This window comes from Diabrotica virgifera, chromosome 1 (assembly GCF_917563875.1).
Source record: "Diabrotica virgifera virgifera chromosome 1, PGI_DIABVI_V3a".
Classification (NCBI taxonomy): Eukaryota; Metazoa; Arthropoda; class Insecta; order Coleoptera; family Chrysomelidae; genus Diabrotica; species Diabrotica virgifera.
The window spans coordinates 207,609,935-207,634,840 of NC_065443.1; the positions used below are offsets into that span (position 1 = coordinate 207,609,935).

A 24,906-nucleotide genomic window follows, 5' to 3' on the forward strand; every position below is an offset into this window, starting at 1 on the left:
TTGTCCGCGGTGATATAGGTCACACATTCTCGATTCAGACGTCGAGTAGTAAGGTCACTGCCTGCACACCTTAGGGTCGATTCTCACTATACCTCCCGTTTACTTTCCATAACCATTCCATACACCTCCCATTAAAATTCTATTCTCACTATACGTTCCGTTTACTTCCCATACCCGTTCCATACACCTTCCATTAATTTAACCACCATTCTCACTAGACGTCGCGTTTACTTTCCCCATTTAATATTCCACACATTTTGTATCGGTTTGCTAACATTTTACCCTAAATTTTTGATTCGAATACACGTGTTTTTTCCGGCTTGATGAAATATGTGGTCTGAAGAAAATTTAATAATAGAAATATAAAATATACATGCGGACCAATGTAGAAAAATGTTATTTCACATTTGTTTTCTTACCGGCGCGTCGCGGCGTGAGAAATACAAAATAAGATTTACTATTTTATTTGGGCATAAGCCACATTTCTAGTTTGAAATCAAGTTTACTTGACGTTTCGACTTTCACTTCGGAAATCGTTATCAATATACAAAACATTCATAAATTAAAAATTTAACTTTGTTTCTGGTGAAGCAACGCAGTTAAAACGAGCAGATAATATTATATTATAATTGTGTCACCGGAAAGCGAAAAAGGTAACGCACAACTTGGAAGAACCTATAGATTTCTATCTTCGTTTCTGGTGAAGCAACGCAGTTGTAACAAGCAGATATATTATAATTGGGTCACCAGAAAGCGAAAAAGGTAACGCACAACTTGGAGGAGCCTATAGTTTTCTAACTTCGCTTGTGGTGAAGCAACGGAGTTGTAACAAGCAGATATATTATAATTGGGTCACCAGAAAGCGAAAAAGGTAACGCACACCTTGGAGGAGCCTATAGTTTTCTACGCTTGTGGTGAAGCAACGGAGTTGGAACAAGCAGATATATTATAATTGGGTCACCAAAAAGCGAAAAAGGTAACGCACAACTTGGAGGAGCCTATAGTTTTCTAACTTCGCTTGTGGTGAAGGAAGCAACGGAGTTTGAACAAGCAGATATATTATAATTGTGTCACCGGAAAGAGAAAAAGGTAACGCACAACTTGGAAGAGCCGATAGTTTTCTAACTTCGCTCGTGGTGAAGCAACGGAGTTTGAACAAGCAGATATATTATAATTGTGTCACCGGAAAGAGAAAAAGGTAACGCACAACTTGGAAGAGCCTATAGTTTTCTAACTTCACTTGTGGTTAAGCAACGGAGTTGAAACAAGCAAATATATTATAATTGGGTCACCGCAAAGCGAAAAAGGTAACGCACAACTTGGAAAAAGCTATAGTTTTTCAACTTTGTTTCGGGTGAAGCAACGCAGTTTAAACAAGCAGATATATTGTAATTGTGTCACCGGAAAGCAAGAAAGGTAACGCACAACTTGGAAGAGCCTATAGTTTTCTAACTTCGCTTCTGGTGAAGCAACGGAGTTGCAACAAGCAGACATATTATAATTGTGTCACCGGGAAGCAAAAAGGTAACGCACAACTTGGAAGAACCTATAGTCTTCTAACTTCGTTTCTGGTGAAGCATTGGAGTTGGAACAAGCAGATATATTATAATTATTGTGTCACCAGAAAGCGAAAAAGGTAACGCACAACTTGGAAGAACCTATAGTTCTCTAACTTTGTTTCTAGTGAAGCGACGCAGTTGGAACAAGCAGGCATATTATAATTGTGTCACCAGAAAGCGAAGAAGGTAGTCCCTGAAATGTTCAGGACTATAATATCCCAGGATGTATAAACGAACGGACACTAAATAGAAGAAAAAAGAATGGAACAACCACATAGCAGAATAGAGAGACACGTGTGGTCAAAATAGCAAGAAATAAATCACCAATCGATAGAAGTATCGGCCGAACAAGCAATAAATGGAGTGACAATATTCCGTAGAGGTTATCAATCCGCCGATGAACCAGCGGAATTGCTTAAGAAGATATTGGATGAACAAAATATTTTAATTCCTTGGCAACAGCCGCCCAAAATATTGCCGTCTTTAAATGTATTATCACTGTATTTTTTATTTTCAAAATTACAAAGTCATTTCAGACAAGTTCTATAAATTTTTTATTGTCCAAATTTTTCTCAACATGTATTCCCCCTATCCATAACCGCTATGTATTCCCCCAATCCATACTCTACCCGACAATTCACACCTTATCGTAGAAAAAAATACGTGACTGAACCGCGAGGTAATAGCAATATTCACATTATCCATAGGGTATCCGAGACGTCGCCGAAAAATACGTGGCTGATATTGAACGCAAAGCTTCGGGAATGGTAGGTAAACGTAACGGAAAGTGGACATATACTATATGATTTGTATTTAATAATATTTTATGGAAACGAAATGCCATGCGTATGGAAAGTAAACGGGAGGTATAGTGAGAATCGACCCTTACTCATACCGACGACTAGCGAGGAGTTTGAGAGCGTTTATCGCTGAATACGGTGCACACAGTTAGCCGGAGGAGAACGGTATATCCCACCGAAAAACCAACGACGCTTGGCCGTGCAACTCTAGAAAGGTAGAGATATAGAGTGGGTGCTGCTAGCTTTACCGTAAAGCTAGCAGCACCCACTGTTTCTCGGAAACGGCTACAGCAATAAATTTTTCCTTTGAGTAATAAATTAGCAATAAATTAGCAATAAAATATAGTCTTAGTCTGAATTTGGTCTTATGAAGTGGTGCTGCTGACTTTACCGACATGACGATTTAGGGGTTTCAGAGGAATACTCTGGCCCTGGGCCGAGTGCAATACACTCGACCCCGTACTCTATCTAACGAGTTACCTACGGCTGCAAGAACAATATATCTTACTCTATAAAGCTTCCAACGAGGGACCATTTAGCAGCGAGGTAAATCTCACCCAATAGGTAATTATAGTCACTGTCAAAAAGCGGAAAAGCACGGAGGGGTAGGACAAGCCACCCTTATCCCTGGGGTTTACCCCCCAGAACACCTTGAGGCTGAGGTGCCCTCCGATCGCCAGACTGCAATCAAATCCAATTGACAATGCCTCCTTCTGTAAGGTCCGTCTCCTCTACCCGGTCTCTCCGTTCACGGACGACGGCCCAGACAAATGTCGCATCTTCCAAATCAACCAACCAATTCGCCAACCTAAATCAGGAAGGCGAATCACCTCCCACCAACGAGTACAATCGCGTCCAGACGGAGCTAGACCTGGCCAGCTTAAATGCTGAAATGAAAATTGTCCGCGACAAGTACAAACAGGTCTACCTCCGTATGGAGCAAGAGTACTCCAATAACCCCCTTCTCAAGCGTTACGCTCACGACTTTCCGCCACTTAAAACTAAAACTAGTTCTCAGCAACAAGGCCCTCAGGTGAGACAGGGAGCAGTTTCACGAACCACTTCTAAACCAATTCCATCTACACAAACAATTTCTCAACCAATTTCTCAACCAATCAATCAATCTCAAAATCCAGCTTCACAACAAACCGCAAACCTCAGCAACACTAATCAACAATCCTCAGAATTCGTCTTCCAACGAAGACAGATCTGCTCATATGCACACGCCGCAGCGAGTTCCCGCCCAAAAAACCCAAACGTCGTCAATGCTATCAACGATCCTACTCTATCCGAATATCTAGTAAAAGATCTGCCAAAAGCTCTTTGCAACAAGAGAACCTTCTTTCGGCAATTAAATGCCACAGCAGTCCTATCAAACAAAATTCACTCATGCAAAGTCCTTTCTCACGGTATCGCTCATTTACGACTTTTTAATTCCATTAAAGCAGAAAAGATCGAAAAAAGGATCCACAAAGCCACAGGCCAAACTATGGTTACGGTCCACAGCCGTAACAAAAACTCAAATTCAAACAACAAAGAACCTACATATCTCTTCTGCATCACTGGCATTGATGTGGACTATACCGAGGACGAAATCACCACCTTGCTCGCCGAACAGGAATTCCCTGTCGAAAAACTCTGGAGTGTAAAATCTTTCAGACTCGGCCGGGATTCCAAGGTGGTCAAGGTGGTGACGAAGTCACTCGAGAAGTTCACCACTGCTTTGAGCCGAGGCATCACCCTCGATGGCGAGATCTATAACGTCGAAATGCCACACAATTCTGATCCGACAATACCCACCCCCAAATATTGCAGCAAATGCTGCACAAATGGTCACTCCATCAACGAATGCCCTCAAAAAGCATTCGTCTGCCCTCACTGCGGCGGCAATCATATATCAAGTGCCTGTACCAAACAACAAGAGCCAAAATGCCCAAATTTCAGCGGTGAACACCCTGCCTACTCCAACAAGTGCCCACAGAGACACACTATTCCTACCGTACCACAGGAGGTACGGCCACTTTCGATCGAAAGATCATTCCCTCCCTTCGATCTACCTACAGAAACTAAGAAATCTGCTGCCGGAACTCCGTGAGCACATCGCTACCATCACGGCTAACCTGATTAGCCAAGTCTATGACCACTCCACAGTGGTACATGGACATGGAAGCAATGTCAGACTGACATTCCACTCCAACCACTAAGCGCACCCCCTTATGGATTTCACCCTAGGTGCTGTTAACTGTCAGGGTCTCTCCAAAAAGAGACCCCTCATCAAGAATATCCTGTCGAAACATAACATTCAAATTCTTGCACTCACAGATACTCTGTCGAAAAGCGATCCACATTTCGCAGGATATTCGATCATTCATCAAAACCGCTGTCAGGTTTCACGTGGTAATGGTATTCTCGTGAAACACGGAATACCACACAGCGCACATACAAACCCACCAAATTTTCGTCCACCTGATGTGGACTTCCTGGCAGTTGACGTGCACATCCCCAACAACGAAACCCTCACGATAGTCTCTTACTATAAACACCCGGATCAACCACTCAACAGGCATTTGCTAGAGTATTTTTCAACGCTCGGCAAGGCCGTGTTGATGGGCGATCTGAATTGTAGACATACACAGTTTGGTGATAACCGACAAAACCCAGAAGGCATCCGCCTCACGGATTTTCTACTAGACCTTCCTATCTCACGAATCACCAACACTGAATACAGGTTTCTGAACGCCACTGGGGCCTCTATTGTCGATCACATCCTAGTTACCAGTAACATTCTGGATCGGTTCGAGGATAGATGCCACATAGGCGACTCAATAACGTCAGACCACGTACCAATTCTTGTCAATACCGACATACTAATTCCAAAACAACCCAACCCTCCAAGAACTATAAGAGACTGTCGTCACGCTAACTGGACTGAATTCCAAAATTTCATCACGCAAAATCTCCCTATGTTAGGCGAACTCGATACTAACGATAGTATCGACACCAGTGCAACAGAAATTGAGAACCTCATCACCGAGGCGATCACGCACGCAATCCCACTTAAACAAATATCCCATACATCTCCGGCACTTCCACAATACATCATAGCCAAAATCCAACAAAAAAGACTTCTACGTCAATACAAGGCCAACAGAAATCCACTAATCAAAACAGAATACAACCGAATCTGCGCCAGGATAAAGAGAGAGATATCTGACCTAACGGCTCGCCGGTGGGAAGATGCTACCTCAAAACTGGACTACAGAGAGGGAAGTAAATTCTGGCACAAATTCAAAGTCCTAACAAAACAAAAACTATCTCAACCATCTCATCTGTTGGTCAACAATCACATAGTCATTTCCGCAGACGGGAAAGCTGAAGCATTCAGAAATTCGCTTCAAAACAACTTTCAAACTCCAGACAACCCGAACTTTGATCGCTTATTTAAACTCCACACAGAATACATAGTAAATGTTACTCTCAACTACCACGTTCCAGTCTATGATCTTATCATGGACCCCCTCACAAACAGGGAAACGGAGAGCTTTTGCCAAATGGGTAAAAACAGCGCTCCAGGACCTGATGGCATCAATCGAAGGTGCCTCAAAAAACTTCCAGAGAGTATCATCCCTCTTCTAACTAAAATATTCAATGCATGTCTCAAAAACAGCTACTTCCCTACTCCTTGGAAAGTGGCCAATACCATCATGCTTTTGAAAAAAGGCAAACCCCCAACCGACGTGGGATCCTACAGACCAATCTCTCTAATAAACAATCTGGGTAAAGTTCTTGAGCTAATCCTAAAACAAAGGCTCAATAACTTTCTCGAAAACCACAATATCATCCCAAAATTCCAATACGGATTCCAGTCTGGTAAATCTACTAAACATGCATTAATAGATTTCACAACTAAAGTTACTCAAACCATCAACGATGGTTCATTCGCCATAGCCACATTCCTGGATGTGCAGAAGGCTTTCGATCAGGTCTGGCACGAAGGACTTGTTCGGAAACTTCTGTACATCGGGCTACCATTACAATTTACCAAAATTGTACACTCATACCTCCACAACAGAACTGTCAGAGTGAAAATAAGCGATCAAAAGTCTACCCCCTTCACTCCACAAGCTGGAGTTCCCAGGGTTCAGTCCTAGCACCACTGTTGTACATCATCTACAACAGCGATATCACAAACCAAAATATCCCAGGCACTCGGCTGTTTCTCTATGCAGACGACACGGCTCTACTCACGACAACCTCTTGATACAACCCATTACTCATCCACAGAAGAGCCCAGGCTCTGTTGGACGGGGTCGGGGATTGGTGTTGTAAGTGGAGAGTCACGCTGAACGCGAACAAAACAACAACAATTGTGTTTCGCGCCCCTTTTGTGTCACAAAGAATCATAAGAAATGAAGACGACCAATATCCACTGAGATTGTTGGGAGAAAGGCTTGTTCTTAGCCCGACTGCGACCTACCTGGGAGTACTGTTCACCAGGACTCTTAACTGGGACGCAGATCTAAAGGCAACTTTAGATAGGGTAAGGAACAGGGCCAGACTTCTCAACCCTCTCTCTGGACGAATTAGCAAGACACACAAGAAGACTCTCTTACACACTTACAAGACCTATATTCGGCCCGTCATTGAGTACAAATCATGCCTCTACTCTCTTTGCGCTAGAGCACAAAAAAGGGAGGTTGTTGCGAGTGGAACGAAGAATCTTGCGTAGATGCAACTGCGAGCACTGGAGATATCCCTGAAACGAAATCCATAACATCTCAAACATCCCCAAAATCAGTGAGAGAATAAACTCTCTGAACAGGAACTTCACAACCAAAGTAATCAACGGTCCCCCCTCCGACACACAAGAATCTCTCAAATGTTCCGGTTTATCTTCTGGCCACGTATTCTACCGCGCAAAGCCCAAGCTCAAAAAGATTCATCCACCGTCTGCTCTAATGCAAACATGCATTGACGAACTCCCGGTAGAATACGAAAACATCCTCGAGGCTACCCCGTTAGCCTACCGCACCCACCTATAACTCATCCTCTTCCCTACCCCAAACAGGGAGAAGTTGGTTTTTTGCGGTTTCCCAACTTCATTGCACAATTATACCTGCTCGTCCCAAGAAAATAGCCGCAACTATTTTCACCACTCGAACGCTCACTGTCCACGCTGCGCTCAAAACCACCTCTTGACCGCCGACGAGGGCCGCTGGTTCTACCAGTTGGAGTACAATGGTTTCTAGAGGGGTGGTCGAGGGCAAAGCACGGACAGTACACGTAAATGTCTATGGAACCAACAACAACTCCATCAAACTTTCTTCTCTTTGTCTTTTTAGTCTTCTAGACACCACCGTCCGGCATAACCTAGGAACACCAGAAACACCAGGACACGACACATACCCCAGTGTGTTTTTCGGACTGTTTGCTTTTGCGGCCACTTTTTCGTTGTTCAACTCGATACATTCACTACAAACCCTGAAGAGGACAAAATCCTAAACGGGGACACTCATTCATAGCATTTCCACATAGCAATTATTCTATACACGCAAATCAAACAATGAGATGATGGGATATAGGTATAGACATTGCTTCACAGAAAAAAAAACTTACATATTTTGTCTTTAAAATTGTGTTTGGTTGAGGTCATTTAGTCCAGAAAGCCACTGCGCATCCGCTAGGAAAAATATTCTAATTCGGATTTTTTGCACAATCTTACTCAAAAAGGACTCCTTTTATCAAATTCGCATGTTGCCAGGACCAAAAGGTGGTCAAAAATTTTTTAAACGTTTTTTTTTTGTTTTTTTCCTAAAATAATTTTTTTTGCATGGAAAAAAGTTTTTTTAGGTTTCTTGGATCATTCCAAACAGAAAAGGTCTTTAGTGACTTTTCTCTAAAAATGACAGTTTTTGACATATAAGCGATTAAAAAATTGAAAAATTGCGAAATCGGCCATTTTTAACCCTCAAAAACTATGTGAAAAACTGAAAATTTCGATGTTGCCAAGGTAGGTAGATATTCTTTAAACATCGATTGATGAAATCCTGAAGAGTTTTTTGCAATACAATATTCAAAACTCCTTTGTTTTTTAATTGCTAATCAAGCGTGCGCGACACTATTTTCCACCGACAGTATGGTGCAAATGAAAGGAATAAATTCGTTATTTCATAAACCGGCGACTTTAAAGAAAAATCCCGAAACAGGTCGATTTTTATTTTTAAGTTATGATATTGTGGCATATATGGTATACTAGTGACGTCATCCATCTGGGCGTGATGACGTAATCAATGATTTTTTTAAATGAGAATAGGGGTCGTGTGCTAGCTCATTTGAAAAGTTCTTTAATTCTCTATTCAGTAATATAAACATTTACATAATTATTTATACAGGGTGTCCAAAAAATGTTTATTAAATTAAATTATTTGACAAAAAAAGAAGTAGAAGAACACCCTGTAAAAATAATTATGTAAATGTTCACATTACTGAATAAAGAATTGAAGAACCTTTCAAATGAGCTACCACACGACCCCTATTCTCATTTAAAAAAATCATCGATTACGTCATCACGCCCAGACGGATGACATCACTAGTATACCATATATGCCACAATATCATAACTTAAAAATAAAAATCGACCTGTTTCGGGATTTTTCCTTAAAGTCGCCCGTTTACGAAATAACGAATCTTTTCCTTTCATTTGCACCATACTGTCGGTGGAAAATAGTGTCGCGCACGCTTGATTAGCAATTAAAAAACAAAGAAGTTTTGAATATTGTATTGCAAAAAACTCTTCGGGATTTCATCAATCGATGTTTAAAGAATATCTACCTACCTTGGCAACATTAAAATTTTAAGTTTTTCACATAGTTTTTGAGGGTTAAAAATGGCCGATTTCGCAATTTTTCAATTTTTAATCGCTGATATGTCAAAAACTATCATTTTTAGAGAAAAGTCACTAAAGACCTTTTCTGTTTGGAATGATCCAAAAAACGTAAAAAAACTTTTTTTCATGCAAAAAAAAATAATTTTAGGAAAAAAACAAAAAAAAAACGTTTTAAAACATTTTTGACCACCTTTTGGTCCTGGCAACATGCAAATTTGTTAAAAGGAGTCCTTTTTGAGTAAGATTGTGCAAAAAGTCCGAATTAGAATATTTTTCCTAGCGGATGCGCAGTGGCTTTCTGGACTAATTAGGATTTACAGTTTTCGAAATATGATTTTTTAAAGTTTGCCACTAACAGCAATTTTGGGCAATTTTCCTTGTTATTTCGCAAATATTGTTCTGTAACTTTTTTCTACGTAACTTTAGGCACATGCAATGGTACATGTAGGAGGAATAGAAATCAATTACCTTTAAAATTTTCTACTGTATAATGTTGTCCGACTTCTTTTAAAGAGGTTATCGTTTTCAAGACTTTATACATATAACTTTTTTTTTCTACATTTAGGTATAATATAATAAAAAAGAAAGCTTATTCTGCTTACTTTAAAATGGTGTATTATAAAAAATTCTAGGATTATTTTTGAATAAGATATGTTTTTTCAAAATGTAATAAGTACTTGCAACGATTTTTGATTTTAGGATTATTTTTTAAATTTCTCATTATGTGACATTTCAACTTTTTTATGTGATTGTGTATTATGATTATATCTTATTTTTTATAGGTAATACTTTGGATCCACTTGTCTCGGCCGGACACTCTTCAAAATATGGATCAATTTCAATATTTACTGTCAAAGATCCTGCATCACAAGCTTTGCTTGAAAAAATAGCATGTAAATGTACCAAAGGATTTACAAAAAACTACGGTTGTAGGAAGATAGGAATTAGTTGTTCAATATTCTGCAAAGGGTGCATGTGCATGGGTACTAATTGTGGGAACTCTAAGATAACTGAGGTGCCAGAGGAAGATATTGAAGCTAATGCTAACGAAGAGATGGACTTTGATTTTAAAAATTTTTTAAATGTCGACGTTTAAATAATTTTAACTAAAGTGATGTTTTCTAAGACTAATGTTTATGTAATTTTTGTAAAAGAAATAATTTTAAATAATACAGGTAAAAAAATATCAAAGGATCATTCGGTTTCTATTATGTATTTAAATATAGATGATACACCATTTTAAAGAACAGAAATTAAACGCTCTTTATTGAGCAATTATATAGTATATGCATGTACAAGAAAAAAAAAGTTATAATGAGAAATTTCAAAAATAATCTTAAGAAATGTAAAAAATAATATTTTTTTTATATTAGGTATAATATATTATATAATATTTAATATAATATTATATCATATATATATGTACTAATATATAATAAAATAGTATATAATATATTATATAATAATATTATTTTATTTTTATATTATATTATAAAAATTCGTTAAAAGTAGAAAACCTTGAAAAACCATAATCTCTTTAAAAAAAGTCGTACAACGTTATACAGTAGACCATTTTAAAGGTAATTTATTTCTATTCCTATTACGTGTACCATTACATATACCTAAAGTTACGTAGAAAAAAGAGAAAATCCTAAAATCAAAAATCGTTGCAAGTACTTATTACATTTTGAAAAAACATCTTATTCAAAAATAATCCTAGAATTTTTTATAATACACCATTTTAAAGTAAGCAGAATAAGCTTTCTTTTTAATTATATTATACCTAAATGTAGAAAAAAAAAGTTATATGTATAAAGTCTTGAAAACGATAACCTCTTTAAAAGAAGTCGGACAACATTATACAGTAGAAAATTTTAAAGGTAATTGATTTCTATTCCTCCTACATGTACCATTGCATATGCCTAAAGTTACGTAGAAAAAAGTTACAGAACAATATTTGCGAAATAACAAGGAGAATTGCCCAAAATTGCTGTGAGTGGCGAAATTTGAAAAATCATATTTCGAAAACTATAAATCCTAAGTACCTCTACTATACAAAATTTTAAAGAAGAAATTTGTAGGTTTTTTTTTCTGTAAAGCAATGTCTATACCTATATCCTCGTGGACAAAAGTTATGGGACAAAAACAAAATTTCTTTCTTTTGGGTTTCTTTGTGCTTCTTCTGTTGAATATATTTTTGTAAAAAAAAAGTATCATTGACTTTAAAAAGTGATATTTAGATAGTAAATTTAACCAGGAACAATTGAAGACCTTGGGACCAGAAGGGGACAAGCCACAATTTCGTCAAAAATGAGTTAAAGTAGAAATCGCACACTTTAGGACAATATTAATGTCCCAAACAAAAAATTTCAGCAGTTTTCTCATAGATGGCGCAGCTGTAGTTAAGTCCCGTTGTGTCACCATTACTTTATATTGCAACAGAAGGAGACAAGCCACAGTAGTAATCAACTTGGCGGCGGAACATTCCCGTGAATGTAAACGGAAAATACACTTTTCTGAGTTTAATTCTGAACACAGTGACCAAGATTCGTTTTTAAATAAAAGAGAAGATGACAAAGACTATACAGTATCCGGAAGTAGCAGCGATTGGGAAAATATAAACTCAGGACCAGTAAGTTTATTAAACGTGTGGCTTGTCCCCTTATGTTATATTTTTCGAACCTAAAAATATTAGGATTGTTCTAAAGGTTTTTTGTGGCTTATCCCTTTTTAGTAAAATACCTACTTTATGATAGGAAAATGAATAGGTTTATACCCCACAAACTTCTCGAGTTCTCTTGCCAACTCCAGAAAAAAAGGCGCCTTCTAGATGGAGACACAAGGATACCCAACGGCATAAAAAATTAAGCGCAAGACTAAAAAAAAATCTAGTTTACGAATATGTATATAAACACAAAAGGGAAGAAAATAGAACCAAAAAAATTCGGTGCACCTTGCGGTTGCAAAAAACAGTGTAGGCAGAAATTGGTGCTTGCCAACAGATTCTACCAGATATTGAGAATAATGAACCACTGGAAGACATTAAATATTTGGACGACTTTTCAGATATTGAAAATTTTGACAACTGAATTATTTTATTGTTGCATTTTTTGTCTATATTTTAGAATATAATTTTTTATACAAAAGGGGATAAGCCTCATATTTTTTAAAAAAATGTTCAAAAACTCAAAAACCGTTAAATAAACATTTGTGTTATTTTTATTGTGTATTTATTATCATATTACCAAACGATTATGGGCCTTACTAGCAAGAAAAATTTAAAAATTGGATTTCAGGATTTGAAAATACGTTTAAAATGATGTTTTCTCCAAAATATTGTTTGGTGGCATGCCCCCTTCTGGTCCCAAGGTCTTCAATTTTTATGTAGATATGTTTGTACCAAAAGTGCATAGAACTCACCCTATTGTAACCTGTGCCCAGGGACTAATTCACACATTTCTCAAAAACGCACCACTTTAAATGGTAGCACTCCGCGGTTTTTTCATATACAGGGTGTAACAAAAATACAGGTCATAAATTAAATCACATATTTTGGGACCAAAAATAGTTCGAATGAACCTAACTTACCTTTGTACAAATATGCACATAAAGAAAGTTAGAGCCCTTTGAAGTTACAAAATGAAAATCGATTTTTTCGAATATATCGAAAACTATTAGAGATTTTTTATTGAAAATGGATATGTGGCATTCTTATGGCAGAAGAATCTTAAAGAAAAATTATATGAAATTTGTGCTCCCCACAATCCCACCATCCCACCATCCATAAAAATTTTATAGGGGTTTTGTTCCCTTAAACCCCCCCAAACTTTTCTGTACGTTCCAATTAAATTATTATTGTGGTACCATTAGTTAAATTCAATACTTTTAAAACTTTTTTGGCTCTTAGTATTTTTTCGATTAGGCAGTTTTTATCGAGTTGCGGCTTCTTTTTTAATATGTTTTCATATAAATTGTATGGGGGTTTTACTCCTTTAAACCCCCCAAATGTTTGTGTACGCTCCAATTAAACTATTACTGCGATGCCATTAGTTAAACACAATGTTTTTAAAACTTTTTTGTCTCCTTGTATTTTTTCGAGAAGGCACCTTTTATCGAGATATGGCTTCTTTTTTAATACGGTTCAAAATATACCTAAAAATGTAAATCATACATAAATTTTCATATTATTACAAGTCTCCATAATCGTACTTAACAATATACAAATATGTGGTGGATTTGACAAATATTCAAAATATCTCGATAAAAACTGACTTTTCGAAAAAGTAATAAGAGCCAAAAAAATTTTAAAAATATTTTGTTTAAGTAATGGTACTACAATAATAATTTAATTGGAACGTACACAAAAGTTTGGGGGGGTTTAAAGGAACTAAACCCCCATAAAATTTTTATAGGGTGTCCAAATTTTACTATAATTTTTTCTTAAGATGTTACTGTCATAAGAATGCCATCTGTCCATTTTCAATAAAAAATCTTTAATAGTTTTCGATATATTGGAAAAAATCGATTTTCATTTTGTAAATTCAAAGGGTTGTAACTTCAAAGGGTTGTAACTTTTTTATATGCACATTTGTACTAAAGTAAGTTAGGTTCAATCAAACTATTTGTAGTCCCAGAATGTGTGATTAAATTTATGACCTGTATTTTCGTTACACCCTGTATAGATGTCCATTGACCATATGAAATAATAAAACCCCGTTAACGTTGTAGTTCCTTTTAGCTATCTTATTTTGAATATTAATCAATAGCCTATATCGCTAACTATTTTAAACAAAATTTAATATTTGTTATCCTAAGTATTATATACTACTATACAGGGTGTCCAGAAACTCTACCGACAAACGAAGACAGGAGATTCCTCAGATAATTTTAAGACAATTTAACCCAATTCACCTAGTCCGAAAATGCTTCCTAAGGGAGCTAGAGCTCTTTGAATATGGCGGCATGAAATTAGTTTTTCTTAAATACCTCCAGAACGCTTCTATTTAGAAAAACGAAAATTGGTATGCATATTTACTTTTCAGAGATAAATCGATTCCATCCATTGCAAATTTCTAGTACCGGTTCATAGGCGTCCGTTTTGGGTAGAGCAACGGGTATTTTATCGCATAACTTTTTTGTCCTTAACTTTTATGCATTTTTGACACCGGATTATTAAATTGTGAGGTATTCTAGTACTAAAAGGTACTCTTGCTTTAAGTCGATAGGACACACCGTTTTCTAGAAAAATCGATTTGAAAGTTTTCGTTTTTTGAATTTGAAAAAAAACTGAAAGAACTTTTCAACAAAAAACGAAGTATTTTACCAACATAAAGTAAGAGTAACTTTTAGTACTCGAATACCTCATAATTTAATAGTCTAGTGTCAAAAATGCTCAAAAATTCAAGACAAAAAGTTATGCTATAAAATAACTGTTGACCTACCCAAAACGGACGCCTATGACCAGTACTAGAAATTCGCAATTAATGAAATCGATTTATTTCTGGAATATAAATAAATGTGCCAGTTTTCGTCTTTCTAAACAGTTTTTTTTTGAATTTTTTTTTTTTAATTCAAAAAAGCGAAAAATTTTCAAATCGATTTTTCTAGAAAACCGTGTGTCCTACAGATTTAAAACAAGAGTACCTTTTAGAACTAGAATACTTCACAATTTAATAATCCAGTGTCAGAAATGCATAAAAGTTAAAGATAAAAAAGATATGCGATAAAATAACCGTTGCCCTGCCCAAAACGGACGTCTATGATGGGTACTAGAAATTTGCAATGGATGGATTAGATTTATGTCTTGAAGATAAATATGTGTACCAATTTTTGTTTTTCTAAATAGAAGGGTTCTGGAGGTATTTAAGAAAAACTAATTACAAGACGCCATCTTCAAAGAGCTCTAGCTCCCTTAGGAAGCATTTTCGGACTAAGTAAATTGGGTTAAATTATCTTAAAATTATCTGAAGAATCTCCTTTCTTCGTTTGTCGGTAGAGTTTCTGGACACCCTGTATAAACTATCTCACTAATGTATATGTTATGTCGCTAATAACCTTAGACGTTGATGCAACTATTTTTGTAAAATAAAAAAATTAATGATGTGTGTATGTAACCAATCAGTTAGATAATCACGTAGCAAGAAGTACTTCAATTAGTGATACACAATTCGAACTTCGTTCATATAAAAATTAATTTAGTTTTATCACTATAGTGAGGACAGAGAGAATGAATATATCATTACTTATCCTTCTTGTGGCCTCAAGGTATTTATTATTTATATTCTCCTTACGTTATATTGTTATTCTCCTTACGTTATTTGCTAAAATATGTGTAACTATTTGTAAAGATGTTTCTTAACTTCTCCCGCATTAATCCTGTATGTTACCAATTTTTAAATTTTACTAGCGTACTAATAGTCTAGGCGCCAGAGGGGTCACCGTGTCCTTTTTAATTCTGGTGGACAAACTCAACGGTTTCTTATGGATTTTTGGCTGCTGATTACGAATTTCGAGGGTGGATTTCAATCCGAGTGGTCAAAAAATTGTTATAAACAATTTAATTGTTTATAAATTGTTTATAAGGCTCTGGCTCATAAACTAAAACAAATAAAAAAGAATGTTTCAAATAAAATTTGTTCGTTAATAAAAAACGAAGAAAAAACAGTTTATTAAACTTAAATAGAATAGTTAGAACTCAAGATATTGTAAAATTAGTGCACAATGCAAATCGCAAATTGCAAAATAGGTATTTTTCGAAGCTTTATCGATCTTAACTCAGATTCTGCGCATGAAAATGAGCCTTAGAAGGTCTCATTTTAAAGCTTTATTAATAGGCTTCCAAACTAAGTTGTTAAGTTATTTTATCTTCATTTGTTTTAAAGTTATACCAGTTTGAAGTTACAATTTTCTTAAAAAAATTGTACATTAATTTGTTTATAAGGGTTTCAAGTAAATTTAAGCTGCAAAAATTTATACTTTAATTACCAATAATGATAGAAAAATGCAAAAGAAACATTTTCAGCTTTTTAAAATGTTCGTAAGTTTATTTTTGGTCAAGATATCGATATTTTACTGGCGCGCTATGTGGCGCAAAATCGGCTCACAGCCAAGTATGTAAGTATTTTTCGACGCTTTATCGATCATAACTCGGATTCTACGCATGCAAATGAGCAAATATGTGATATCCATATAAAAATGGATCGAATTCTTTTACAGCATCATCATTGCATATAAAACGAGCATTTATGTTGTGGCGGCATACACACAATTGACGTGCCTTGATGATGTTGCAAAAGAACTAGATCCACTTTATATGTGTTAGTCCACATCATATTTAGACTGAAGCCCCAGAAAGTTTTAGTTTTACTGCCTACAAGAACAGACTTAGTACCACCATGTAACTGTAAAAATTGCTCTAAGAACTTAGGCAGGTGTAAAAAAGCTGAGATTATTTCTATATCTCGAGACAGATGCATGAAAGATAATGTTTGTAAAAATAGTATTAATAAATAATATCAACTTACTTTTTAGTTATATTTCTGAAATATCAGTTTTTAATTTTTTTTTCTCATTTAGTACAAAAATTAGAAGACAAATAAATAGAATGAAAGGTGATACGAGGTACAGTATGATGATTTAATTATAAGAATTATATGATAAAATTTTATTAGGATCTTAAAAAATGAAAAATGAAGATAACCTATATACATAAAAATTATAATTTGCATCGAGAAGTTAGCACGTGAACCTTTACGCGGTGAGCCAATCTCGCGCCCAAGAGCGCGCTATTAAAATATCGATATGTTGGCCAAAAATAAACATACGAACATTTTATTAAGCTCAAAATGTTCCCTTTAAGTTCTTATATCATTATTGTTAATTAAAGTATAAATGCTTATAGCTCAAATTTGCTTGAAATCCTTATAAACAAATTAATGTACAATTTTTTTAAGAAAATTTTAACTTCAAACGGATATAACTTTAAAACAAATGAAGACAAAGTAATTTAATAAACTTTGTGTGGAAGCACATTCATTAATATTTAAAATGAGACCTTCTAAGGCTCATTTGGGTGCGTAGAAGCCGAGTTACGATCGATAAAGCTTCGAAAAATACTTATTTTGCAATTTGCAATGTGCATTGTGCACTAATTTTACAATATCTTCAGTTCTAATTGTTGGATTTAAGTTTAGTAAACATTTTTTTCTTTGTTTTTTAATAACGAACAAATTTTATTTGAAACATTATTTTTTATCTCGTTTAGTTTATGAGCCAGAGCCTTATAAACAATTTATAAACAATTAAATTGTATATAACAATTTTTTGACCACTCGGATCGAATTCCACCCTCGAAATTTGTAATAAGCAGCCAAAAATCCATAAGAAACCGTTGAGTTTGTCCATCAGAATTGAAAAGGCACGGTGACCTCTATTTGGCGCCTAGACTATTAAACCGGAAGATATTAACAGAAGTTCAACCACGATTTTCTAAGTCCTGCCCTTTGCAATAAAGGAAGGTTAGAGAAGGATTTACAATTTGTGGAAAAATTCACTGGTTTCCTGTGACATTTTCCTGTGAAAATTAGATTTTTCATGAAACAAAAATTGGGAGTTGCGATGAATTTTTAAGTCCTGCCATATCCATAGAATAACGGATACTATCTATTTTATGAAGAAAATTTTTTGGGCAGGACGGTTGCAGAAGGACTAAGGGAGTATATAGATATACAAACATGTAATGAAAATAATGAAATTTTCATAATTTTCTAAGTCCTGCCAACTTAATAAATTAATCATATTTATTTCAAAATGACCAAAAAAAATGTTGGCATGACGTCACCTAATGTTTAACTTCACTTGTTTCTTGGAAAATTCTGTATAAAATTTTCACTCTGGTTCCGTGATTTTCTAAGTCATAAAATAAATTTTGTTATAAAATAAATAATTTCAGTAGACATTATTCAAAATGGCAGGATGTTTAGTTACACCTTTTTTACTATATACAGTTAAAAAATGTGTAAGAAAATTCGTGAAAAATTACACGATTTTCTAAGTCATGCCATTTCGCACATATCCCAAGAAGGTTAATATAAATCTATTTTCAAAGAGGGAGGATGGTTGTATAGTTATTTCGTATAAAAAAAATTAAATTGTGTGTCTGTAAAATTATTTCAGGGTGTTATACAAACATATTCATATCACCACAATTTTCTGAGTCATGCCATGTCCAGTATGCTTAAAAAACACTAATCTAAAGCCGTTTAAAACTTGGCAGAATAACCGCAAAGATAAATAATACAAAAAATTAATTTGTATATCATTAAAACAATCGTATCCTATTAAATATTATTTTCCTGAATAATGTCTCGGAATTTTTACACACTTTTCAAATCTAATAGCAAATTATAACATCTTTATTTTAAGTGATTAGATCATATTTTTATCTAAGTAAACGCAATAAAAGTAAATAAACAATTTTTACAATTTATTGGTTATAGTAGGAAATTTACCAACCCATTTATTATCCAGGGTGTCTAGAAACTCTCATAACAAACGAAAACCGGAGATTCCTCAGATAATTTTAAGAAAATTTAACTCAATTCACCTAGTTCAAAAATGTTTCCGTGGAAAGCTAGAGCTCTTTAAAGATGGCGTCTTGTAATTCATCATCGTCATAATTTAACCCGGATCTATCCACTGCTGGATATAGGTGTCCCTCAGTCTTCTCCATGCATTTATGTCCTGTGCTGTCTGCATCAAGTTTTTGTCGATCCGTTTGATGTCATCAAACCATCTGGTTGGCGGACGACCTCTACTTCGATATGCTTCGTCTAGAAGAAGCATATCTAAGTCTTGTAATTAGTTTCTTTAAAATAGCTCCAGAATGCTTTTATTTGGAAAAACGAAAACTGGTACACTTATTGATCTTCCAGAGGTCAATTGTCAAATGTCAATTATCAATTGTCAATTTTTAGTACCGGTCATAGGGGTCCTTTTTGGGTACGGAAACGGATATTTTATCGAATACTTTTCTGTCTAACTTTTAAGCATTTCTGACACTGTATTATTAAATTCTGGGATAGTTTTGTACTAAAAGGTATTTTTGCTTTAACTCAGAAGAATACGCAGTTTTCTAGAAAAAACGATTTGAAAAATTTTTCGTTTTTTGGTTTTTTGAGTTTAAAAGAATTTAGAAAAATTCTATTTAGGAAAACGAAAACTGCTACGTTTATTTTTCTTCCAGAGATGAATCGATTTTATCAACTGTGAATTTCTAGTACTGGTCATAGGCATCCGTCCTGGGTAGATCAAGGGATATTTTATCTCATAACTTATTGGTCTTTAAATTTTTAGACATTTTTGAGAGTAGAGTATTAAATTATGAGGTATTCTAATACTAAAAGTTACTCTTGCTTTGAGTCGGCAAATACACCGTTTTTTTAATTTTTTTAAATTTTTTTCAAATTCAACAAACGAAAAATTTTAAAATGGATTTTTCCAGAAAACCGTGCATTCTACTGACTTAAAGCAGGAGTACCTTTTAGTACTAGAATACCTCACAATTTAATAATCTAGTGTCAAAAATACCTAAAAGGGAAAGACAAAAAAGATTCCTATGACTGGTACTAGAGATTCGCAATTGATGGAATCGATTTATCTCTGGAAGAAAAAAAGGCGGACCAGTTTTTGTCTTTCGAAATGGAAGCGTTCTGGAGATATAAAAAACTAATTACAACGCGCCATCTGTAAAGAGCTTTAGCTCCCTTAGGCAGGCCGCACATCAAAGAAACATGAAACGTAAATCACGTTTCATGGAAATAAAACACTGCTAAACAAATAGACGTCCGGCCATTTATGCGACTCTCCGAAAATAAAAATGTTTTATGAGCATGAATCACACTCGTTTCATTGGTAGGCGGACTTTAAAATTTGTTTAGCCGTGTTTTATTTTCATGAAACGTTGTTTTTTGTTATCAATATATTTTTGTTGCATAGCAATTTTATCCCGCCTTCTTACTTCCCACAATATACACACGCATGTAACAGGCGCTAAGTTGCCGCCCTCAACTGGTTTTCCTGATATTGTAGGATTGTAGATATTGTCCTGATATTGTTTCCTATATTTAATAGCAAAATGTCCTAACACTAACAACACCAGAATAAATCGATTTTTAAATACAGCACCTATCTACTTGCAACTTTTTGCGTTGTGTTCAGGATAACATCAGGAAAAGGTGTACAATATAAAAATGGGTGGAAATTACATTTTAGTGCATAACGTGCATCCAAAAGTGCAGAAACCTGTCAAAATCAGTGTATTAAGGGCAAAATTTTGTTATTTGGGAGGTTTATGGAGTTACGAATACGCAAGCAGAACCGACCTCCGAATCACCTAGTGCCCAGAGTTGCTGCTAAGGTACGTCATCTGGAGTTTCGTGGGATATCGGCAATAAATTAAAGCAAACAGATTATTCGAGGGTTTTTGGGATAGCCAAACACGAATATGACATTACAACCGACCCTCGGAACACCTGGTGCCCAGGGTGACTGATCTCGAATTTAGAGGGTTTTTGGAGGTCGATTCTGATGGCGTATTCATCTTCAGCAACCACAAAACTCTTCGAGTAATCTACTTGCATCACTTTAGTGTCTGAAAGCCTCGAAATTTAAGAATATGGCGTGTATATCAATCACCCCGAGCACTAGGTAAAGATCTGTTCTAATGTGATATTCTTGTTCAGAAACACCAAAAACCACCTGAGTAATCTGTCTGTATCAATTTACTGCCGAAATTAGTATATAAATATGGTATAGAAAATGCTTAATAAATAAAAAGGTACCATAAAATATCATTTTATTATAATGCTAAAATCCAGGGTGTCATATTTAAGAAAACTCAGAAAATAATCATTCCGAGTTTCAACTAACCCCGTATACTAAAATTAAACATTTTGGTATACTATTAAAAACTGACAATAGTAGACTATATTAAAAATCGTTTAAACATAAATTAATAGAAGTTTGGATATCAAATCACTAACAATATGTATAGGGTGTGAATATTCGTACAAAATTAACAAAAAACATAGTATATTTTAAACTACATACCTTGTATAATATTTCAAACACTATATTTTATTAAAGAGAACATAGAGTAGAATCCAAAAATGTAAAAATATACAGGGTATTCCATTTAAAAAAAAAACATAAATTTGTGTCACCCAGTCAATACGGGTAGCCCTGTATATTAGAAAATACTGTTAAATCATAGTCCTATCTGTGGCCCATGTTTTACCTAAATAACTTTTTTCGTATATCTTACGACAAACGAGTAATTGGACTTTGTCACACTAATGCCCCACCTTGTATACAAAATAACCATAAAACCATCCTGCCTCTTTGTAAATAGACTTATATTAAGATTCTTGAAACATGTGCAAAATGGCATGAATCAGAAAATCGTTGACTTTTTCACGAATTTTCTTACAAATCTAGGACTCCTGCCGTCTTACAAGAACCATTTAACCTTCCTGCCGAGTACCGAAAAGGTATTGATTGTATTTAAGTATTATAACTTTTTAAAGGCAGGACTAAGAAAATCACGGAATCAGGGTGAAAATTTTCCGCAGAATTTTCCAAGGGACAAGTATACTTAAACATTAGGAGACGTCATGCCAATATTTTTTTGAGCATTTTGAAATAAATATGTTTAGTTTATTTAGTTGGCAGGACCTAGAAAATCATGAAAATTTCATTATTTTCCTTACATGTTTGTATATATATATATATATATATATTATTAAACCAAGTTTTCTTTTTTTTTTTCTATATATATATATATATATATATATATATATATATATATATATATATATATTGTTTTTTGATTGGAATGTGTCTAAAGATATTCAACCTCTCATCTTTATTGATAAGCCCAGAGAGGTTGAAGAGGGCGAAACACATTTCTAAGAACTGGTGTTTGGATCTTTGATTCTATTCAAAAAATTTTTCCCAACCCGAAATGGTGGATGTGTGAATTGTTCGTAAGGGGATTTTTCCACATTCTCTATTTCATCTGTTTATATATATATATATATATACTCCGTTACCCCGTTTGCAACCCTCCTGCCCAAAAAGTTTTCTTCATAAAATCAATAGTATCCTGTCTATCTACGGATACGGCAGGACTTAGAAATTCATCGCACAACCCTATTTTTATTTTTTGGGAAAATCTCATTTTTACAGGAAAATGTCACAGGAAATTTGTGGATGTTTCCACAGATTGTAAGTACATTGTCTACCCTTCCAGTATTGCAAAAGGCAGGACTTAGAAAATCGTGGCTGAACTTCTGTATAATATCTCCCAGTCTATATAAGGCGAAGCAACGAAGCACTAAAAAGCCCAAAACCTAGGAATTTTGTGCAGTAAGATTAATCGTCATGCAACTTTTTGCATTCGATTCGAGAGAGTGTCAGGCAATTTTGTGAGCTAAATTGATCTCCGGCAAAACATTTTTTGCATGAGAAAATGCATTTTCAAAGTGCATATCGAAGAGATCGAAAATGACAAATTTAGAACTCAGGAAATATTGACGAAAATTAGTTCAATTTTTATACTTGGGGGTTTTGGAGGTAGTGTTGCCCAAATGCAAGACCAAGACGAGACTTAGACTGTCTTGGTCTTAGTCTTGTGCCAGTACACCTGGTCTTGGTCTTATGGTCTTGGTCTTGGTCTTGGTCTTGGTATTGCGCTCCCGGTCTTGGTCTTGGTCTTGCAGCAAGAGTCTTACAAGTCTCGCAGTTGCCCATTAGCCTATTGCATATTTTAGAACAACGTAACAGAGAAGTACATTTTAAGCTTGAATATCATAGCCATAGTGAAGACTAGCCAGATTAAAATAAATATCTAAACAACTGACACGGGGTGGGGTTTGAACCCACGATCTAAGTGATACCTGCCTATGTTCTAACTAACTAAAGTTAAAACTACCTCTTAAAACCCACAAAATTTCATTTGCATATCTCAACCGGTTTTAGATCAATAAATAAATCGTCAGTTTGTAAGAAAAATTTCAACACCCCCTATTTGGGAAACGAAGCATTTATAAAGTAAACGTTTATGAAGCAAAACTGTCATTATTTTTCGTGCAGAATTACCCAAAAAAGTTTTCCATACTTATTTAAAAACATCCTGTATTGATGAAGAACATGGCTAGTTAAAAAAGTACCTGACTTTTTTATTATCCAATATAAGTGAATGCATAAAAAATCATATTGCTAAGAAAATATGAGGCTATAGTTGGGTTTTAATTTCAGTATGCTATTGCATGCTTGAATAATGCTAGAGTACCCCACAAAGTGAGAAAAAACACAGTTTGATTGGTTCCCCGGTATACAATGACAATAATTGACCTGTCTAGGAACAATATCATTACAGCAATATTTATAAAGAATAAGACAACATATTAAAAAAATCACTTAAATCGGACAACAGGTTTAGGAAATTTGAGACATTAAAAATGACCCGTATTTAAGGTGGTGCGTTAATTTCTTGGAAAAGTGTATATCGTTAAAATATTATTTCGGTATTTTGTTTACACAATATCCGGCATTATTGTACATATTTTTGTCTCGTATCATTACCTTATGATACTTTTAAATAATATCCGCGCTGTTTCGGCAAATTTTGTTTAGCCGAGTGACCTCATAGCACAGTCAACAATACATAATAGTCTTTATATATTTATTAAGTATTATTTTCTATTAGCTAAGGCGACACATTTTTAAAAACTTTGTATACGATATTCGATATTACTGTGGCGTCCCAACGCAGGAATGTTATGATTAGAAGGCGACTATTCTCAAAACCTGGACAATTAATAATTTCAGAGCGAAGAAGTCGGCTGCTGGGAAAGGATGTACAAAATATTTTATTTTTACATTATCATAATGACCTCTGAGTACATGTCAAATGTGTGTTTTTAAGTGTTTTTTTAATGGATATTTTGATTCGCTATGTATGTTTATGGTATTGTTCGTAATGCGCATAAATCTAATTTTCAAAAATTTTTTATAATTTTTTTATAATAATATACTCCCTAAATCGACCCTCAGTTCTAACTACAAGACGCAAGAGTCTCGCAGGCTTAGTCTTGTTCTTGCTCAAGTCTTGCACGGTAAGTCTTGGTCTTGGTCTTAGTCTTGCGAAAAGGCAAGAACAAAACCAAGATTGCAAGACCAAGACCGATTTTGGGCAACATTATTTGGAGGTCACTGAACACTAATTTCATGCCGTTGATGGTCTCCGAGGTACCTCGTGCCAATTGTGGAACTCGGCGCCTAGGACGATCGAATAATTCGCAAAGTGTCACAGAACACGACCCCCACTTCATACCCTGGAGGTGGGGTGGAGGTAACTTTAAAATCTTAAATGGAAACCCCAATTTGTTATTGCAGATTTGGATTGCTTACGTAAAAATAACAACTTTTATTCGAGACATTTTTTCGAATTTTGGATAGATGGCACTATAATCGAAAAAAAAACGATTTATCGTGATACCATAGGTATGGTCCTTTTCATGGGCATTTTTCAGTGCGTCACAAATGATAGAAAAAAAGTCCATGATAATACACATTTAAAACATTTATTTTATCATGACAT

General features: G+C 35.1%; 1 protein-coding gene and 1 long non-coding RNA gene across 6 annotated transcripts in view; both read left to right on the forward strand.

The window, feature by feature from the left end:
- The window catches only part of LOC126882021 (myrosinase 1-like), a 247,134-nt gene that overhangs the window by 109,478 nt on the left and 112,750 nt on the right, over positions 1-24,906 (forward strand). The window lies entirely within an intron of this gene.
- Positions 15,366-24,906, forward strand: part of LOC114336056 (uncharacterized) — an 80,779-nt gene continuing 71,238 nt past the window's right edge. For all 5 annotated transcript variants that reach the window (XR_007697093.1, XR_007697091.1, XR_007697095.1 and 2 more), the window contains exon 1: positions 15,366-15,509. This is a non-coding gene — a long non-coding RNA (uncharacterized LOC114336056). The remainder of the gene's footprint in view (positions 15,510-24,906) is intronic.